At 46.7% G+C, this 20,464-nt stretch overlaps 1 protein-coding gene across 2 annotated transcripts in view; it reads right to left on the bottom strand.

Moving 5' to 3' along the window:
- The window catches only part of RARA (retinoic acid receptor alpha), a 191,463-nt gene that overhangs the window by 142,057 nt on the left and 28,942 nt on the right, over nt 1-20,464 (bottom strand). Inside the window, exon 1 of one of the 2 annotated variants that reach the window (XM_083469951.1) lies at nt 19,011-19,256. The exons of the other annotated variant lie outside the window; for it this stretch is intronic. The gene's annotated coding sequence lies outside the window, so the exon portion shown is untranslated. Of the gene's footprint in view, nt 1-19,010; nt 19,257-20,464 lie in introns of those variants that run through there. 2 annotated transcript variants of the gene reach the window in all.

The following is a 20,464-nucleotide window of genomic DNA, read 5'->3' as shown; positions in this document are numbered from 1 at the left end:
CCTAAAGAGGAACAGCTATAGGAAGGCAGGCTGGGCCAGGCCAGGAGAGCAACAGAGAGAGAACAGAAACTTTAACATCACTGCCTTCTCACCCAATTTACCAACCGCAGCAGTAGGCAGATTCTCAACAAGAGGAGGTGAATACCTAACAAGAAAAGGGAAGCTGGCTGCCAACCTGCAAGTTCAAAGTTTGGGTAATAGTGTATATGGCCCCAAACAGCTCAGGACCAGGAGATCACCTTCTTCTCCTTCTCCTTCTTTGGCAATCACTCGTAGCCGAGTAAGATTGTCTTCCATAAACACAACTTTAACAGTGTTTCTGTAAGTGACTGTGGAGGCCAATTCTGGATCCACACGTCCTTCCACAGTGGGGACATAGGTTTCTGGGAGGGAGTTGATCACGGTGAGGGTTTGCCAAGTGTGCCTTCCTCTTAGCGCGTTTCTTCCTTGCATCCTGAGTTCAAGCATCTCCAAAACCCATGACACCTTTGGTAAAGGCTGTTCTCCAACTACAGCGCTCGCAGGCCAGTGTTTCCCAGTTGTCGGTGTTTATACTACATTTTTTTTTAGATTTGCCTTGAGAGAGTCTTCCAAACTCTTTTCTTGACCACCAGCATTACGCTTTCCATTATTAAGTTCGGAATAGAGTAGTTGCTTTGGAAGACGATAATCAGGCATCCGCACAACATGACCAGTCTAACGAAGTTGATGTTGAAGAATTATTGCTTCAACACTGGTGATCTTTGCTTCTTCCAGTACACTGGCATTAGTTCGCCTGTCTTCCCAAGTGATGTGTAAAAATTTTCAGAGACACTGTTGATGGAATCTTTCAAGGAGTTGGAGATGGTGTTTATAAGTGGTCCATGTTTCACAATCATGCAGTAAGATCACCCTATCCCTTACATACCCTGTCAACCATTGAATTCTGGAGAGTTTCTCCTTCAAGTCCCATAAATATCAGACGTAGGATGGTTTTCACTATGGCTGTCCTTGTTCTGTGGAACAGCATCTCTATTGAGATAAGAGAGGTACCCAAGTATCTGTACTTTCTGGAAACAATTGGAGGGGGGAGTTTTTGCTCCAGCAAGCTTTTCCTGCTGTGTAAAAAGCTCTTTGCCTTAGGTGTTCATTTTGTATAACTTTTAAATGCATTTTCATATGGTTTTTTAGACCTGCTTTAAGACATATGGACGAAGTGACTAATAATAAATTATTACTAAAAAATAGGAATATCGGGATTGAGTGTGAGGGCTTATTGGTGACCTGATCTCACTCACTGAGTCCAGCTTCTGCCAAACAGGATTCAATTCTCATTGATGTCACTCCTCACTAATCATTAAACCGCTATCACCTCAGTCCTTACTAAAGACCTGGGCCTACTCTGAGAAACTAGTGGAAGTACTAAAACCAAACGTATACCGAAGGCCGGGGACCCTCAGAAGTTAATGTGAAACAGAAAAATGTGAATGCAAATAAGTCTCATGTGTTTAAAAGTTAATTATCTCAATAAAGCACATATTTTAATACAGTTGTTAAAAGTACCCGAGTGCTCGAAAATCTGCCCAGTATCTTTGCTTTCATTGGCTAGAATATGGGAAGGCGTGTTTGTGTCTTACGGCACATTTGCTGCATAAATGACCGTAAGAAAAAGAGTCTCCGGTTTTCTTACATTAGAAAAGAAATAAAAAACTGAAAATGCAAAGAGGCCACCTGGAATAACTATGTGAAATACATGCGTATGCAGATTCCAACAGCTACTTGCACACACACACACCAGCCTCACTTTGTTACATTGGCTATGACTGTATTTCCACCAGCTCCTAGTACAGTGGTACCTCGGGGTTACAAATGCTTCGGGTTACAAACGCTTCAGGTTACAGACTCCGCTAACTTGGAAGTAGTACCTCAGGTTAAGAACTTTACCTCAGGATGAGAACAGAAATCGTGCTCCGGCGGCGCAGTGACAGCGGGAGGCCCCATTAGCTAAAGTGGTACCTCAGGTTAAGAATGGACCTCCGGAACAAATTAAGTTCTTAACCGGGGTACCACTTTACCAGATGACATTCCTTGAACACTGTTTCTTAAATGCAGACTAGCTCCTTCCTTGGGCAGAGACCGGCAACTTTTCAACATTGTGTACAGTGGGTAGGCTGCATTTGAAACTTAGATACAGAAGCTAGGTGCCGAATGGCTGCTTAAACCAAGGTTATAGTTGCCCAAATGGAATGTCTTAAGTTGCCATTTTTGGGCACGAAGGCTCGGAAGCCTTGTTTTTCAAACGATGGACCAGCTGTGATTGATTCTCAGTTTAAACATCTGTATGGTATGGTTCAGATGGTAACCTTGAGCTGGGTTAAGAGCTTTGAGAACAAAGAAGAAAAGTCACTTGATCCATGGACACTCCACATATAAACTGGCCTATTCTGACCTCTTTTTCTCAATGGTGACTGCTCCTGCTGAGGCTACACAGCAAAAGCATTTTAGTTCCAGTACTGTGGTACCTCAGGTTAAAAACTTAATTCGTTCCGGAGGTCTGTTCTTAACCTGAAACTGTTCTTAACCTGAAGCACCACTTTAGCTAATGGGGCCTCCTGCTGCCGCTGCGCCGCCGGAGCACGATTTCTGTTCTCATCCTGAAGCAAAGTTCTTAACCCGAGGTACTATTTCTGGGTTAGCGGAGTCCGTAACCTGAATCATATGTAACCTGAAGCGTCTGTAACCTGAGGTACCACTGTAATTCATTCTGATTGTGCAGGTAAAATATAACTGGCAGAATTCTACAGGATGGGGCATTAGTGTGTGAAAACAGTCCAGATACTATGGTTCCCAGGCATGCACCTCCAGACGGCAGAGCTGCCAGGCGCCATTCTGGCACCCAGGCATGTTCACTTGGTCACTAGTAGTCAAAAGCCCAGTGCAAAATGCGCCTGGCTAATTTCAAACACTGATGGTAGGGCATACTCAGTGCTGTGCGTCCTCTGTGTTATGCGAAGATTTTACAGACCGCAATGCCAAATTGTTCCAAGAAAAGCTAAAATCTGTGGCATATGTGAACATGTACATTTGCTCCGATTGCACACGTTTTTCTTTCAATTTTCGATTTCACAAAAAATAGAAAAACAGAAATTAAAACAGATTGGAACAAATACAAATTTAAGGTTGATACATTCCGATTTTGTAGAGAAAATAAATTATATCTGAGTAAACAAAATCTTTTGTCTAAAGCTGCAGGCATTTTAGACACGCTGTTTAAGCGGCTTTCAGTCATCTAAAAAGAAAAAAACTCAGCTTGAATGCTGGATTTATGACAAGCAGATCACTTCACCCGAATACATGATTAAGTAAACATATCTCTTTAGTCTAAAGACTTTACTCTGATTTTTCCTAATCACGGGGAGGGGAAGTATACTATGCAAGATGCTTAAAACACAAACCCTGGGAATCTTATATGTCAAAAAGTATATATTTGCAACCGTAACAGCAAGGAACTTGCATCCTTTTTTAAACAAACGAAATCTAAGATTTTCAGGAAATTGAAGTTTGTGTCAGATGCTACATTCCATGCTATTGCTGTGTTTCACAGAATCTCTCTCTCTCTCTCTCTCCCACACACACACACACCCTCCATTCATCTATTTGCTTAAGCTATTCCACTTACTCTAGAGGAGAAAGGTAGGTTGCAGCTCCACCCTCTGATCAATGGAAAGCTTTTGAGGTTTCGCCAGGCATTGCACCCAAAGTAAAGCCCATCTCTGCAGTCAACAGTGTTTGAAAGCAGGGGTAGGGAGGACCTAGTGCTCCCATGTTGTTGGACTACAACTCCCATCATCCATTGCCACTGGTCACACAGGCTGGGGCAGATGGAAAGAGAAGTCCAGCAACATCTGGAGGACCACATCCCTGCAGTGAGGTCCTTCCTGCTCATTAAAATGGAGGCCTATACCAGGCATAGGCAAATGCAGCCCTCCAGATGTTTTGGGACTACAACTCTCATCATCCCTACCTAACAGGTCCAGTGGGTCAGGGATGATGGGAACTCTAGTCCCAAAACATCTGGAGGGCCAAGTTTGCCTATGCCTGGCCTATACAGTCGTACCTTGGAAGTTGAATTGAATCTGTTCCGGAAGTCCGTTCTACTTCCAAAACGTTTGAAAACCAAAGTGCAGGAAGCTCCTGCAGCCAAACAGAAGCCGCGTCGGACATTTGGCTTCCCAAAGAACATTAGAAAACCAGAACAGTCACTTCTGGGTTTCGATCGTTTGGGAGCCAAAACGTTCGAGAACTAGGCTGTTCGACTTCCAAGGTGTGACTGTATATTGATACAAGACTGCAGTTTTTAGAGGTGCAAATTTAAGAGGCCTGGTCCATGCAGAAGTTAATGTTTTGACAAGCCGTTAGGGTAGGGCAGAGTTCTTCCATCTCTCTCTCTCTCTCCCCCCTCAACTCCACCTCACACAGAACTGCTTCCCCATCAGGTCAAGCCGCCACCCTGCCTGAGTTCCCTCTCCAGCCGATTCCTAGAGAGAGATCAATAGAGCTGCATACACAGTCATACAGGTGTCAGCCACAGCCCTAGCTGTGAAAGTCGCAGGGGGGAAAGACAGGGTGGGAGCTGGGAAGTAAATTACACTTGTGTATCAGTCTCCAGGCGAAATTCCTATGCCAGGGAACAGGCAGGGGTGCCACTTTCCTGAGAATCCAATAAACTGGAGGTGGAGTGGAGGGGAAGAGAGTCATTCGCAAACAGCAGCAAACCTGCACACAAACTCTCTCATGCATATTTTCCCTTCTCATTGTCTTTTCTTTTTATTTTTTAAAAAAGGCAGGGGAGGAGAAAAGCAGATAGAATTCGCAAGCGGATCTGGCTACTTTCCTAGATCAAGAGACACCAACATGATTTGCTCCACTCACGAGCTTTTTCCTTTCCTTTAACATGGAATATATTTGAAAACGAAATTTAAAATACAAGCAGGGGATAAAAGGAAAGCATGTGCATAACAATACAACAAGATTTCTAATCAAGAAATCACTGAGTACTCAGTGATTGTTAAAAATTTAATCAGAACTTATTAGGCAGTTCACAGAGCAATGAATTATAAATTTTGGGGAGCAGAGCAAGGGTTTTACTCCTCTTCCGTTTCTGTGTATACAAAGCAATACAAACAACGCTATGTATTTAAGCCGGAGTTTCTCAAGGACAAATATCTCACTCCTCCACTTGTCTAGGCACAGGAGAATACCCTTGTGTTGACATCCTGTGATGCTGATATGGGGATTTCCCAGAGTTCCCCTTTGCTCTGTATTTTCAGATGGGGGTTCCCAAACATTCCCCTCCACTGTCCACATGAACATTCCTGAGTCTCTTGGAGGACTATGTTACATTCCCCACCACCACCACCTGTTGCAGCAATTGCAATGCACTGTGCTAGGCACAGCATGAGTTCCAATTGCCTTTTTATTGCTTCTTATACAGAAAGCTTGCAACTTGGGGGTGGGGTGGGGATTAAGTTGCAGGGATTTCACCTGAAGCCAAAGTCGTGTATTGTCAAAACACATTGGGTGCAATGGCAGGTGAGATTGCTGATGTCTTTTTTTCCTAGACGTCCACCCCCTTTTCACCTTTTTAAAATAAAAAATAAAAAAAATTACCAAGCGCCTATGCACAAGTAAAATGCGTGGAAGTTGCAGGCTGAACTGTATGTTGCTGAATTACCATTTGAATCTGATAGGATTCAAAATTCTGTGATTTTCACATGGGGACTACCCAAATGAAATTCACAGACCATAGCTGGGAACCCCCTAAACTGTTCTAGAAGTCATCTTTCCCCCTAGAACTGGGCAGCCCACACTTGAGAAGAGCGGTGGAGAATACCCTACTCCAGACTCTTGTAACCTGGTGCCCCCCCTACATCCCTTGCCTTCCCACCCCCCCTTGACATTGACCATGCTGGCAGGGGGCTGGCGGGAGTTGTGGTCTGGATGGCACCAGGTTGGGGAAAGCTGTCCTACTCAAACAACAAAGAAACCTGTCTAAGTCAGGAAACAAACGGCTTTTAAGAACTGTGGGATCTGGCCCTCTTAAACACAACCCTACTCTTTTGCTCATTTTCAACGAGTAGCGGCCTCAATAAGATCATTAGCCCATCCTAAGCCTAGCCAGCCATCGCCAGCAGCACCAGAGGTCAGAAAATCTAGTCAACTGCCAGGAAACTTTGTTAAATGGTCCACCTGCCAGGAAGCAACGCCACCACCTTGGTTCTCACTTGGCAAGGGGGCTGGCCTGAACAGAAGCATTATTAATTACCATATTTTTCCATGTATAAGACGTCCCTATGTATAAGACACCCCCTATTTTAAACCTAATTTTTTGGTTTGAAAAAAAACACCTAGTCTTATACATGGAAAAATATGGTAACTGAATTTGTTAGCTGCTTTATCTTGCCCAGGGCAACCCAAAGCAACTCCCTCCAACTAAGCCAAGGCCACGGAGGTTTTGCAATGGCACCAGAGTGCTCAGGGAACAATGCAACAAGACCAGGCTCACACTATTGCCAGTCTTGCAGAAGGCTAAAATGCATCCCCCAAGGTCTCTTGTGATGCTCTCTTGGCTTGCAATTTCTTCCACTCCACTATTAGATGTAGGGGCTTTTTAGACCATGTTGTCCAAACACCCCACCCCAAGCTGAAGACAGCGCTGTTGGCAGGGTGAATCCAGGCCGGGTCTGGTTTTCAGCACATCTCCACTAGTTCGCAGTGGTGTGCTTGAAAGTCAAATTAAGGGGCAAGGGCATACTTAAAATCAGCTTGGCCATGGGCAGAGGCGGCTAAAAGTCAGTGTGGGCTTTTTTCCTGGAAAGTGGCACATGCTGAAACAATGGCATAAAACCACTTTCACTTAAGACAGCCAAACAAAGCATTAACGCTTGGATCGTCCAAGGAGAGGATTGACCAAGCTATTAACAGTTAACACTTCCTACACCACCACAGTCACACGGCATCCTTTCCCAACTCCCTGTTGCCATCAGGCCTGGAAGTGCCAGGCAGGTACCCAGCCAAGGGCTGGGAAAGGCCTCCGCTAAAGAGACCATGACGTCAGGACTCCGCTATTCTTAGCTCGCCCCTTGTGCAAAGAGTCGCAGACGCTGACCTTCAGTCCCAGTTCCCAGTGCCAGCCATTTTCCTTGCCTGCCTACAGACCCAGGGACTTGGAACGGCACTTTCCCCAGACTGATGGAAGAGCTGGGTGGGCTCCGCACAACTAACACAGGGAAGAGAACCCAGGAATTCTACTGCCCCGTTCAGAGAGCTCCATAACCCCACTTGAGTCAAGCCAGGGGCTTTCATCCCCTTTCCAGCCAAATTCACAGTGGCTAGGTGCCTTTTATCGGGAACAGTATATAAGAAGGCAAAAAACCAACAGCAAAAGCTTTCCTCGCTCTCACTGTCTCATGGTTTCAAGGCAGACCACAAAACCACAAAGTGGGGATCGCCCATCATCGCCTCAACTGACCCACTGAGAACTCAACGAGTTGTGCTGGGTGCGTTGCACAGCTGGGTAGTTGACAACACCGGAGATTGTGCAAAGCACCAAGCTGCTTACATGCAGCAGGGAGCGCCAAGTCGTCCTGCCCCTTCTCTTCCGCTGAGGCCCAAGGCCCATGCGCACACACACTCCCCAAGGGCACCCAACAAGTGTTCCTTTTCGCTGTTGTCACTGTAGCCCTATCAACAGACAGCTGCAAAGGCAATAGCTGTTTTGAGTGTGTTTGCGCATGTGTTTCGGTGTGGGTTTTTTATTTTAAAAAAGGGAAGTAACCAATTGCTTTCCCTGTTGTAATGGCTATTGTAGTTCAAAAGCAATCACCGAAGTCCCCAGTTCTGCAAAAGAAGTGAGCTTAGGGATGGAGAAACTGCAAACCTCCAGATGTTTGTAAGGCTCTGACTCAGGGGTGATGGGAGTTGAAGCAAAACAACATGGGGGGGGGGACACACTCCCCATCCCTGATGTAGTGGAAGCAAGTGAGGCATTAGGCTTCCTATTTTTAAAATCCCAGAGATGGGGGAAATGAGTAAAAGCAGAATACAACTGATCTGAAAGCACGCAGAACTTTGGACTCCATTCACAGCTGCAGAGGTCCAATGCCACAAAATGGGAAGGCAGGGACCTGTCTGGGTCTTTGAAGGGGCTTGGACCAATCTGGTTATTCCCTCCCCCATCCCCTTACCGCCATAGCTCAGTCAGTAGAGCATGAGACTCAAAGGTTCCTGCACTGTAGGGGGTTGGACTAGATGACCCTCGGGTCCCTTCCAACTCTACAATTCTATGAACGTTTCCCTTGGAAGCCTTGGAAGAAGCTGCTGCTGCTGCTGCAGGAGAGGGAACTGTGAGCAAAATCAAGGGAGGGGTTTTTCTAGGACCAAGGTGAAACTGTAAAACTCCCCTGTTGTGTTTGCTATTGGATGCTAGATGCTGTTTATGTTATCTTGCTATATTTATAATTCTGAAATGTTGTTTTTTGGTATGCCATTATATTTGTTATTGCATTATATTTGCTGTTATTGCGAAACTGTTTTTGCACCACTTGGGTTTCGAAATGCATTCCCGTTTCCTTTGCCATAAGCCGCTTTGAGCATATTTATTTCTGGAAAAGCAGCATACAAATAAAACGAATTAATTTCCTGCTCCTCCAAGTTTAAAAGCAGGGATGGGAAGCGTCTGGTACTGCAGGTGTTGTTGGCTCCCAATCTTCCATTGGTCCCAGCCAGCATTAAAAGCCAAGAAAGTTTTCACTGGTGCTCCTTGGCAGGTGGCCCAAACTCTGAGCATTCTTTTTTGGGGGCGGGGAGTAAGTCTCTAGTCCACATGGAAAGAAAGTTATGAAGCAAAATGTGCAGGTACCTTCAAAATGAAATGAGAGTGAGAGTGGTGTGTCCACCTTGTATATATTTCCCGGTATGCAGGAATGCTCCCTGTTGCTGTTATCGACAGACACAGCATCAGGGTGTCTCTGTGTATGGTCCAAAAAGGCTGGCAACCCTTGATCTAAGCAAACAGAAGAATGGGCAACTCAGATGAAAGGTAAGCTCAGCAGGGACCAACCCATGCTCCGCAGAACAGAGGAGACAGCAAGAGAATCAGCTTCCAGGAGCAGCACAGAGAAGAGACCTCATTCCAACAAATCCCTCAGGATGGATCGAAAAATGCACAAAAGTATACCTGGAGCTAAAGGATCTAGAAGCCCGAGGGTAGTGATGGCCAAACTTGGCCCTCCAGCTGTTTTGGGACTACAACTCCCATCATCCCTAGCTAACAGGACCAGTGGTCAGGGATGGTGGGAATTGTAGTCCCAAAACAGCTGGAGGGCCAAGTTTGGCCATCACTGCCCTAGGAGGTCACCTCTGCTAAATACTCTTTCTTGGGCTTCGAGCAAGTCATTCCGCTCTTTCCACCCTCAGTCTGTAAAATGGGAACAGCTACGATCTCCCACAGGCAGGTTTCAAAGAACATAAAGGGGCTTTGAAAAATGCTATTTTTATATTTTAAAAAAATCTGCATTTAGAACTTGGTTGACACATGCTTGGAATTGTTTTGCAACAGGCTAAGTTAGAACAAGAAAATGGAAACTGTGTCAAGGAGAGATGTTGTTCCATTGTACCTTTCACAAACAAACAAACAAATGATGGGAGCTCAATGCTGCTCTTATGCAACTGAGCCCCCGTTAAAGACACTTGTGTGATGTATTGTCTTAATATTTTTAACACAAAAGGGCATGCTGAAAGAAATGTCCTATGAATTATGGCGTCTTCTTCCTTTTCAGTTCAAACGAAGATGAAAATTGCTTGAATCAAAAATTACAACCTTATTGGACCGTGGGGCTGCCCATCATGCTTTGACCATACTCTAATCCCACCTTCCCAACCTGGTGCTCTTTGTATGTTTTGGACCAGCATGGCCAGAGGGCACCAGGCTGTTCTAATCTGTCACCTTGCCCTATTGGGATGGATCCTTCAGGCAACTCAAATTTGGTCCATGTTAACAAAACTGGGGTCACTTTTAATATGTGCATACATATATTTTTTGCACACCCACAGGGGGTTTCTCCGCTTGGGTGAGTGATGCATCATGTGACCCAGAAGCTTGCAGAACTCAGCTGGCAACCACAATGAGCTCAGCCACAGATTTCAGGGCTTCAAGAAATTGCGGAAGTTGCCACACAGCAGCTGGCTCACAGGTTCAATGCTAATGGGAAGGAGGCAGTATGTGGCCTGTCCCCCGAGTAGAGACCCACATAATTATGTGAACAGCGTTTCAGTGGGTCCTCATTATTCAGGACTGGCTATGGGGTGGGGATTGCTGTGAATGGTTGGATAAATTCCTCAGGTGCCAGGTGTGGTTTTGCACCTGGAAGGGTCCAACTGCAACAACGTGGAGCTCTCCGGGTGGCAGGTTGGCAACTGACGTCTCCATCTGGCTGGGCCCTCCAGCTTTCTTAAGCAGAAGAGCTTTACTTATTGCATTTTTATCCCACCTTTTTCTCCCAGAGAGTACAATGACACTGTGAGATAGATTAGGAGACTGTGGTTGGCCCAAAGTTACCCACTGAGCTTCTTGACCGAGTGGGGATTTGAACCCTGGTCGGACACTCTAACCACTACACCACACTGGCTTCCTAGAGTAGTTCTGCTATGGGGCAGCTATATAAATTAAGTAGGTAAATAAATATGGAGAAAGGAAAATGCCACTTAGAGAGGGATCTGAAATATTTTCCTCGAAGCTTGAACTTGTTTTATTCTGGATTGTTTAATTTGATGTTTTAATTTGATGAATTTCTTTAAAATATAAAGAGGCATAAAAATGAAATGAATAATAAACATCATGGCGGGGGGGGGGGACAGGGCCCAGACATTCTGTTGTGGCAACAGCAGCCTAGGTTTAAGGTGCCCTTTGGAGAATAGTTTCTATGAGTTTCTAACAGTGCACCCAGCCCTTGAAGGAGCAGATGTCATGATGTGTTTCAGTTCAAGGATGTCTTCCTTTGATTGACGCTCTTTTCCATAGAAGGAGGAAAAGGAGGAGGAGGAGGAGAAGTAGTGGTGGCAGCCGCACCAGCCTCAGTCTGCCCTCACCCAGTCCCCTGGGTCAGCTTACTTCTGCTTGTCTGCTTCCTTCTCCTCAATCTCCGTCTTGTCCTTGCAGAACTCTGCAGGGAAGAGTATGGGGACAAAACTAGAGTTCTCTGGCTCTGGTGGACATTGGCTCTGGCTCCCCCTACTGTTGGCCTCCAGGCATTCTGACCCAATGGGCACCAACCACCACTGGCTTCCTCATGAAGGAATACTGTGTCATGATCCCCTCCACTTGCAGAATGAAGAACAACAGCCTAGGTGGCCATGTTGCCCACTTTTCACATGGTAAGGCCTTTGGTGTAAATGTGTTCTCTGTGTGAAAGGCTGTCCGGTCCAAGTCCATTTCAAAGTTAAATAGCCTGAAGAAGGGAGAGCAGGAGAGGCCCTGAAGTTACCCATCAACAGTCAGCAACCAGTGAGTAGACCGAATCGGCTCATCATTGTGAGATGAGCTGCATCTGTATTTAAATTGTGGTACTTATCTCTACATTATTTGATTTAGATTCACAGCCTAGATTTACTAGACTGCAGATTTAAGGGCCGGAACCACCTTAGTGCTGATTTTTGATTAAAAGGTAAGGTATAATGACACAAATAAACAAATTTGCACCCGCATTAGCATATACAAACTCCAGGCAAATCCGTGTCCTCTTTTTGGCGTGTGTGTGACACATTTCCTCTTTGTTGAGGCAGAGTTAAGTGGCCACCCTCCTAGACACGGGTTTCCTGTCTCAACGAGAACCAAGCCACAGACATTGTTTTGAGTGTGCCACTCAGACAGGCAAAGCCCCCCTCTGCCATTTAAAAAAAAAAAATTACGGCACCTTTCGCCGTATCAGATTTCAGGGTGGTGTACAAAACATAAAAAATAAGCAATTCAATAAAACACATTCACCAAAGCAGAAGCAGTCAATCAAACCTTTAAAATAAACACCAGGCTAGTAGCAATCTGACTGAAAATATTAAAATTCCTGTGTAAATAAAAAGGGATGTCTAAAACATAGCCCTGCTAGGCAAATCTCATTAAGAAAAGTACCGGTACATTCCACAGTAGTGGGTATTTCTGCCCCCCCCCCCTTGCAAAAAGCCCTCATTGTTCTTTGTTGTTTCTTACCTCAGATGGGAGATGGGCTTCAGCAAATAATATTATGAAACTGGCAGATTGGCATGGGAGTAAAGTGCCTGGAAGATGTTGCTGGACTCCAATTCCCATCAGCCCCAGCCAGCAGGGCCAAAGGTCAAGATATGACAGGAGCTGCAGTCCAACAACATATGGACATCACCAGGTTCTGCACCCCTGTTCTGGAACCTCCCAAAGCTAAAGAAGAATTATTTCCCCTTACACTACACTCAAGCAGATGGAAGCACCCAGAGGAACCTCACCACAAATCCCTATTTAAAGTCAGGGAAGCCCAACACATAGCTTATTCCTCTCACAGGTCCTACCTCATAGCTCTTTTCCTTGCCTCACTGTTTACACTGCCTGCTCATTCATGGGGTATCCCCTTTCAGATCTGCATATGGGAGGGAACAGAGTAGTAAAGGTCCTCAGAGACAGGGCTGTCTCTGGAACAAACTACAAACAGAGAGGAACTTAGGGGTTCAGTCCCATTGCCTCTGTATAGGAATTCTGGCCGACAGACAGCACCACCAGAAAGAGTCAGATTTCTGAATGCAAAACAGCATCTCCCGGGACACATGGAGTTCTGCACTGGCAGGCAGAGATGAGCAGGTGTTATTTTGTTTTGTTTCTATTGATTTATTATTACATTTATATGCCACCTTTTCTCCAAGGAGCGCAAGGTGTTGTGTACACAACAGCCCTGTGATTTAAATTCAGCTGAGAGGCAGAGGCTGGCCCAAGGTCACCCAGTGGCCAAATGGGGATTTGAACCTTGGTCTCCCAGGTCCTAGCCAGACGCTCTAACCACTACACCACACTGCCTTTCAATTCTTAAATGCAGCAATAGCCACATCATGATATTACACACACACACACACACAGAGTGGGATGTGGCAGGAAGGAACATCTGTTCAAGCGGGATCAAATAATAACCCAGTAGTACTTCATACAATGTCACGAAGACCTCTCACATGACAAATTCAAACTTCATACAATGTCACGAAGACCTCCCACATGACAAAAACCAACCCCCACATATGAAGGCATTAACATGGGAATCTGCAGACACTTGCCCATGGACCTTCCTTCCAAAGGAGCCCAGGGAAGCAACCACACAGACAATAAAACACTTAAAACAACCACCATTCCAATCCAGATGCAGACTGGGAAAGATCTCTAATTAAAAGCATTGTTGGGAGAAGAAGGGTTTCAGAAGACGCCGAAAAGGCAACAGAGATGGCACTCATCTAATATTTAACAGGAGCGAATTCCCAAGGGAAGGTGCCACAACGCTGAAGGCCTGAATCCTATATTGTGCGGAACAGATATAGGTGATATCCTGATAAGATGGCACCTGCAAGAAGGCCCTTCACCTGCAGAGCACAGTGATCACAAAATACGACCAGGCTATAGGTGGACTTAGAATAAGACATGGGAAATCAAAGACTCAGTTCTCCACACCATGACAACACGCACTCTGGGGGAAACCACCTCGTCTGAGCCTAACCTGCCTTGTGACAAAGATACGAGTATCACCTTGAGCTTCATGGAGGAAGGGCAGGGTTTAAACACCCACACACCAAAAATAATTCCAACAAATACAATCTTCATGGAGAAATAGCAGACATCTACAGCTGGTTTTAAACCCCACTCCAACTAGCTCATATTGTAAGATCTGGTCCCACCCCCCTTAAGCTGGCAAGGTTGTAAGGCACAAGGAACATATTTGCATATGTGGTGGGGATGTAAATTTGTACACAAGTTCTGGAAGCAGGTTGTAACAGAGATTAGTATTATTGTTGACAAGCAGGTCACCTTGGACACTAAGTTGTGCCTCTTACCCACTTTTGACAGTGCCAATGCTGACTTTACTTCTCAATAATTAATTCTGTACCTGTTGTTTTCCGCTCGCCTAGTGATCTCTCAAGGGTGCGAGGACACATCTTGTTAGTCTATGGATCTATGGTTTCAAAAAAGTCATGTTCATTGCCATTTCTGGAAAAAATCCTGACGAATAAAACATGTGCCAGCAGGGGGGTTGGCAGACTCCTCCGACTTTGCTTTTGCTTGGGGGCCCGTTTGTGATTTATATAACCAATATCACTGAATTTGAGTTTATTTGGCAACATTCGTTATTATTTGGTATGTTTGGTACAAATGTGAACCTTGTATTTCACCAGAGAATATATTTTACACCACTTATTCTTTTTCAAGCTTTGTACAATTATTATTAAGTTATGATATTGTAATTTTATTCTCCCTGCTTTTATGACTTCATTATTACCTTTAGCTTGGTGTTTTTGTCTGTTTGTTTGAATAAAAATTTGAACAAGAGGGGAGGGGATAGAGATGCTGCACCCAGGAAGCCGGTGGCACATAAACAACCCCGCAAGTTGGGAAGCATAGCTCTGTGAAGGGTAAACTATAGTTCCCAAGATTCTTTGCGGGGATGCAATGTACAGTGGTACCTCAGGTTACAACACCTCAGGTTACACACTCCGCTAACCCAGAAGTAGTACCTTGGGTGAAGAACTTTTACCTCAGGATGAGAACAGAAATCGTGCACTGGGGGCACAGCGGCAGCAGGAGGCCCCATTAGCTAAAGTGGTACCTCAGGTTAAGAACGGTTTCAGGTTAAGAACGGATCTCCAGAACAAATTAAGTTCACAACCAGAGGTACCACTGTACTTTAAATGTTAGCCGTATACGCAGCCCTATATGATCTTCTGGCATTGGGTCTTCTGGAAAGAAGTTGTGGACCTCTCTTCCCAATAATATCCTTTACACACAATCAAACTTGTCAGACAAGCAATAGGAAGTGTTTCTTCATACAGTGTATAATTAATTAGCTGATGGATTTTATTGCCACAACATACGAAGGCCACAAACTAACACGCCTTTTAGAAAAAGGAGGATTAGACAAAATCATGGAAGAAAGTGGCTTCTTCTATTTTTCAAGAGGACATTCCCAATTTGGCTTGGGTTTCTGCGCAGCCTGGACAGGCTTGTATTTTCACACTCTACTCCTATGCCTCCCATGAAAGCTGAAAATGGAACATCCAACTTTAGGAGCACTATTTCTCTGATTAAAAGGCATCAGGAACAAACAGGAATGGCCATCTCAGTCTTGCCTTCCTCGTGAGCTCCCTCGAGGAGTATCTGGCTATTAGCCACACCATTGGAAGCAAGAGCGCTTGACTCACTAGACGAACCTTTGATACCAGTCCACAAGGCTGTTTTGATGGCCTCATGTTCTTTGTTTGCCTTTATGGTATGAACCAAGTGCATAGCTGGCATAAATTGAGAGCATTTTACTCAAATGATCCCACAAGGTCACACAGCACAACACACAAGGAGCTGGTTTCTTTTGCAATCTCAGAAGGGATTATGAGGAAGCTCCACTGATTCGAAAGGCACTTGCTTCCCCACTGGGGTCTCGCATATTCAAGACAGCTAAATGCAGGCCCTTCCTTAGGAGCTCGGGTGCCAAATATGACTCTGAAGGTTTTCGTGCAATGTGCACTACTGTATTGGTATGTGTTTTATTTCAAACACCCCTTCAGCCATTTTCATTTAAAGAACGAAACACGAAAAAGCAAAATGTATTGCTGTCTGGAGCAGAGATCCCTGAAACCTGGGTGATTACTGCTTTACTCTGTTCTACACACATGGGATAAAAAATACAGAACATATCGTTTCAAACTTTTCTGGGTCCTATCGAACTATCTGAAAAGTAATAGAAAAGAAGGCCTTCTTTTTTTTTAAGAGAACGGGATGGGGGAGGAATAGAACTAGCAGAACAGCTCTCTATAAAGTAGTTTGTAGAATGTAGTGTAAAGCTACATTCGGAGGGACCTAAAGATGCAGTCTGAGTGCCACTTAGAATGTGGAAAGGAATGCCATGGACGGGGCAGAACTCGCATCCAGAACTCGCGTGGAAAAACCTCACGGGCATAAACAATAGGGTTTGGGTGTTGGCAGCAGACAATGGGAGGCCCTGAATTCCCAACATGCACCACAGAATGGGCAAAAAAACGCATTCACACATCAACCCTGGAGCTGGCCAAGTGATTCCCAACCCAATGAATGTCAATACGAGGGAGAGGTTAAAACTGGCATAGGCAAACTCCGGCCCTCCAGATGTTTGGGACTACAATTCCCATCATCCCTAACCACTGGTCCTGTTAGCTGGGGATGATGGGAATTGTAGTCCCAAACATCTGGAGGACCAGAGTTTGCCTGTGTCTGAGTTAAAAGCAAAAAAAGGAAAGAAAGGAAAAGGAAGAAAATTCTCTCCAAACCCATCTCCCACCTTGGACAGAGCACGCTGGCATGCCTCATAGAAGTATTAATTCTTCAACCACTGGATCTGTCCCCTCTGCTCCCACCCACACCCCCCAAAAAGAAAGCCCCTCCACCTCAGGATTCTTCAGAAAGTGGTTAAGAATGCAAGGTGCCTTTGGTTCAGATCTCCAGACAGAATTTAGTAGGCAAGCTCCCGTTCTTCCTGCCTCCCATCTGCCACATAGGTACAAAACTGACTTCACAGGGCTGCTGCGAGGATCACGGAGATAATGGGTTTGAAGCACTTTGAACGCTCTAAAGCACTGCCTACGTCCTAAGCTTTATCATTATTAAGCTACGCAACGAAAGAAAGAAAAAACAAAGAAAGAGTGCGCAGGGCAAACGCAGCACGATTAGAACTTGGACTTCTCAAGGGACCAGGATGTGTTATATAGTTGACAACCAAGTTGAGCAAAGTTCCAAGGCTGGCAGGAAAAAAAAATTTTTTTTTTTAAGGCACAGGCATGTCCACACACTATGCATGGCTTTTCTTTTTCCTCCCGACTTTGAAGTCCTGCCAGCTGATAACTCATCTCAATGGATGGCTGCTCCCCTTCTTAAGGGTTTACCTTTTCCTCGATGACAGCTAAGCACCCAACCAGAGTCTGGTTTCTTTCATTTCTTTAAAACAGAAAAGCAGCCAACTGGTACCAGCCTCAGGCTCGCACCCTACCGCGGAGCACATCAAGAAAACAAAGCACCACCCAGGCACCAAGGAAGCTATTCTTCACACCCTTTGCAAAAGCCACCTTGCGCGCTCTTTGTAGACCTGCACAATGCCACCCATCGGGCGCTAGATGCACACAAAAATTACTCCCCAACTGGCCACCAGGTCCCAAAGCAGCAGCAGCAGCAGCAGCAGCAGCAGCAACACCACCGCAAGACTGGATCTCCCAAGCTATGGAGACTTGGGCACAAAAATGCAAGAGCCACGGCTCCAATTTCACACCCACAAGACTGCTCAGACTTTGCAAAAACACAGACCGAGTTGGAAACGTCCTCTTGAAAGCTAAGCCACGGTCTTGTTTTTCCACCCACGGGTCGACCAACCGCTGGCAGCTTGGCAAGGCGGATGCCGCTAGCTCTGCCGTCTTTTATTTGGACACCGAGATTCCCTGCAAAGGACAGGGGCTGCCATCGTGCAGTCGAGGGAGGTGGCAAGACCCAAGGGCATTTCTTCCGACAGTTATCTTGAAATAAAGAAAAGGGGGGGCGGCGACACTGAAGTGGTGGCTGGGTTTGCTGCCACCCCCCACCCCCGCCACCCACTAATAATATAAAGCGAACTGCAAAGCTGATTTCTGAAGGCACCAGAAGCGCCAACCACACCCACACGTGGCACACAGTACATATCAGCCTTTTCTTCCAAGCTCCGGAAAGAGAGAAAGATCCACACGGCTCACAGATTTTTTTAAAAAATGAATGTGCAGCAACCCGTCCAAAGACTTCTTCCCCCCTCTAAAAAAAGAAAAAAAAGCAACCTTAAATGGGAGATGCTGCAAAAGCATTTAGTGATGAGAAAGTCAGGAAGAACCATCAGCCCCCTAAACCCTGGGATGCCTCTTTGACCAGAGCATGGGGTGTCCCCCCCTCTACATTTACACATGAGACGTTTCTTCCAGAAAGTAAGTCAAAGTAGGAGAGACGGAAATAGAAAATGGGTGGGGGGATAGGGGTGCGTTTCTAGAAGAACGTGGGGCTTTATAGGATCAGAGGGAAACCCTTCCACCCTTGTCGCAGGCGGTGGCGTTGGGGAGGGGGGAGCGGACAGCCCCAGTGACAGCTGGCCAGAGCTACTGGAAGCAACAGTTGGTTTTATTAAGCAGCCTCATGGAGAGAAGGATGGGGGGGGGTGGAACTGGAATTGAAGAATTCACACACACACACCTCAAAACGACACCCCGAAATATCAGGCCCGCAGCTTTGCTCACCAAATTATGGCAGCAATTCCGGATTTAGCAACTTGCGCCAGAAGGGTGCCCCTTAAAAATTACTTTGGGGAGCGCATCCGATTTCAGCGCAACGGCTGCAGTTCAGAGGGGTGACGCGAGGATGAGAGATGTCACTGGCGAGGGAGGGGGTGCCAGGGGACGGGGAAAGAGAGAAAGACGGGCGATCCTCTCCGAATCAAAACACAACTTTGGGAAAGGAGGAGGAGGGAGGAGGAGGAAAGCGGCTGGGGTTTTGCAGTGTAATCCTAGACTTCGATCGGAATCTAGCAGGAACCAAACAAGCCCAAAAAGAAAGAAAGAAAAGAAAAGAGAGACACGGACAGACTCCCTGCCCCCTCTCGCAACTTAACGCGCATAAAAGAAAACGCAAGCAAGCCTCCTTTTTACGCCCACCGTCTCCCAAACACACCCCGAGCAAAGTTTGCCAAAGAAAGGGAGGCGGGTATTCACGCTGGATCTCTTACCTGGAAGCAGGTCTCCTTTTTCCCCCTCCCCTCGGTCGTCTTCTCGGCTTCTAGGACGCGCACGAAACTCTCCACCGACCCCCCTCTTTTGCGCGCGATAGACTCAGAAGCGAAGCCTTCCTTCCCGCGAAGACCAGGAAAGACAGGCAACCCTGCGCTTCCAGCTTTGCAAAGTCGCACCGAACTGCTTGCTCGAGCTGCTTGCTAGCCCTGCTCGTGCGGGGACTGGGACGGAGCAGCGGGGGGAGGAGGAAGGGGAGGAGGCAATGGAACGTTGTGCTGGCCAGGGCGCGCGCCCCGGCGCTCAGCAGCCATTAAAGCCAGTCATGTGCTTGGGTGAAACTTTACACTGGAGCGCGGGGCTGAGGGATGGGGCGGGGAGGGGAGGGGGATAGGAGACCGAGGGGGGAGGAGACCGAGGGGGCCCGGGCCACGCCTATTTCCATTTTCCCAGCCAATGGCGCTGCTGCGGGAGACGGGAGGGAGGAGAATGCGGGGGGGGGCGGGGTAGGGTGGAAGAGCTGCCCTTGGCGGTTCAGGAGAAGTAACCCTTTGAAGTGTCTCCGGCTTTGTTGGGAGACGGGGAGGGAGGGGGGAGCGGAACTTTCAGCCGAGACTGGCGGCGCTTACTCGGAAGCAACACTCGTGGGCTTCCGCGGAACTGGCTTCCGAAGGCTGCAATGCATGCCCACAGCTGGGGCGCACGGTGCAAGCCTTGCCCGCGTCTGTTCAGAAGTCAGCCCCGCAGCGGGGCTAATTCATGTAACGTGGGTGGGTGGGGATTTGCAGAATCGCTGCCCTGATTCGCGAGGAGATATGGATAGGATCTCTCGAGGATCGCCGCAGCGCAGCCCTGTGCACTGCGCCTTTAACTCCCAGGGAAAGCGCGCAGAAGGAAGGAGTTGCAACTTCTGGAAAGGGAGCGCAACATTTCTAAAGAGCGGGGTGGCGGGCAGCTGTTAAGAGGCTGAGCTGTGAGCCAGATAACTGCCCCATTCGCATCTCCCGCCTCTGTCCCAGCCTTTCTGTCCCAACATGGGGTGTGTGGTGGGAATAACAACAGCCCTGGCTTACTTTGCAGGATGAATGAGACCGTTTTTGGAAGATAAACGTGCTGTTATTATCACCAGCATGGAGGCTGCGTATGAGACACCCTCTGACCTGGGCTGTCTCCCTTAACCCAAGCTGTGATTGAACGATGGGGCGGCAAGAGTGATGGATTTGAATGTGGAGGGACTACGACCGAGTCCCATCTCTGCTATGGACTCCCTGTGTAGGCTGGAGGAAATCCCTCTTTCAGCATCCATTTCCCCTCCCTGTAAAACAAGGAGCAACTTTTCCACCCAGGAATGTTTTGAATAATTAAATTCACGTTGCTCTATTGTATGGGTAGGCAAACTAAGGCCCGGGGGCCGGATCCGGACCAGTCGCCTTTTAAATCCGGCCCGCGGATG

Source organism: Podarcis liolepis (genome assembly GCF_965112155.1).
Source record: "Podarcis liolepis genome assembly, chromosome: 13".
NCBI classification, from domain to species: domain Eukaryota; kingdom Metazoa; phylum Chordata; class Lepidosauria; order Squamata; family Lacertidae; genus Podarcis; species Podarcis liolepis.
This window is presented reverse-complemented; position numbering and strand designations above follow the sequence as displayed.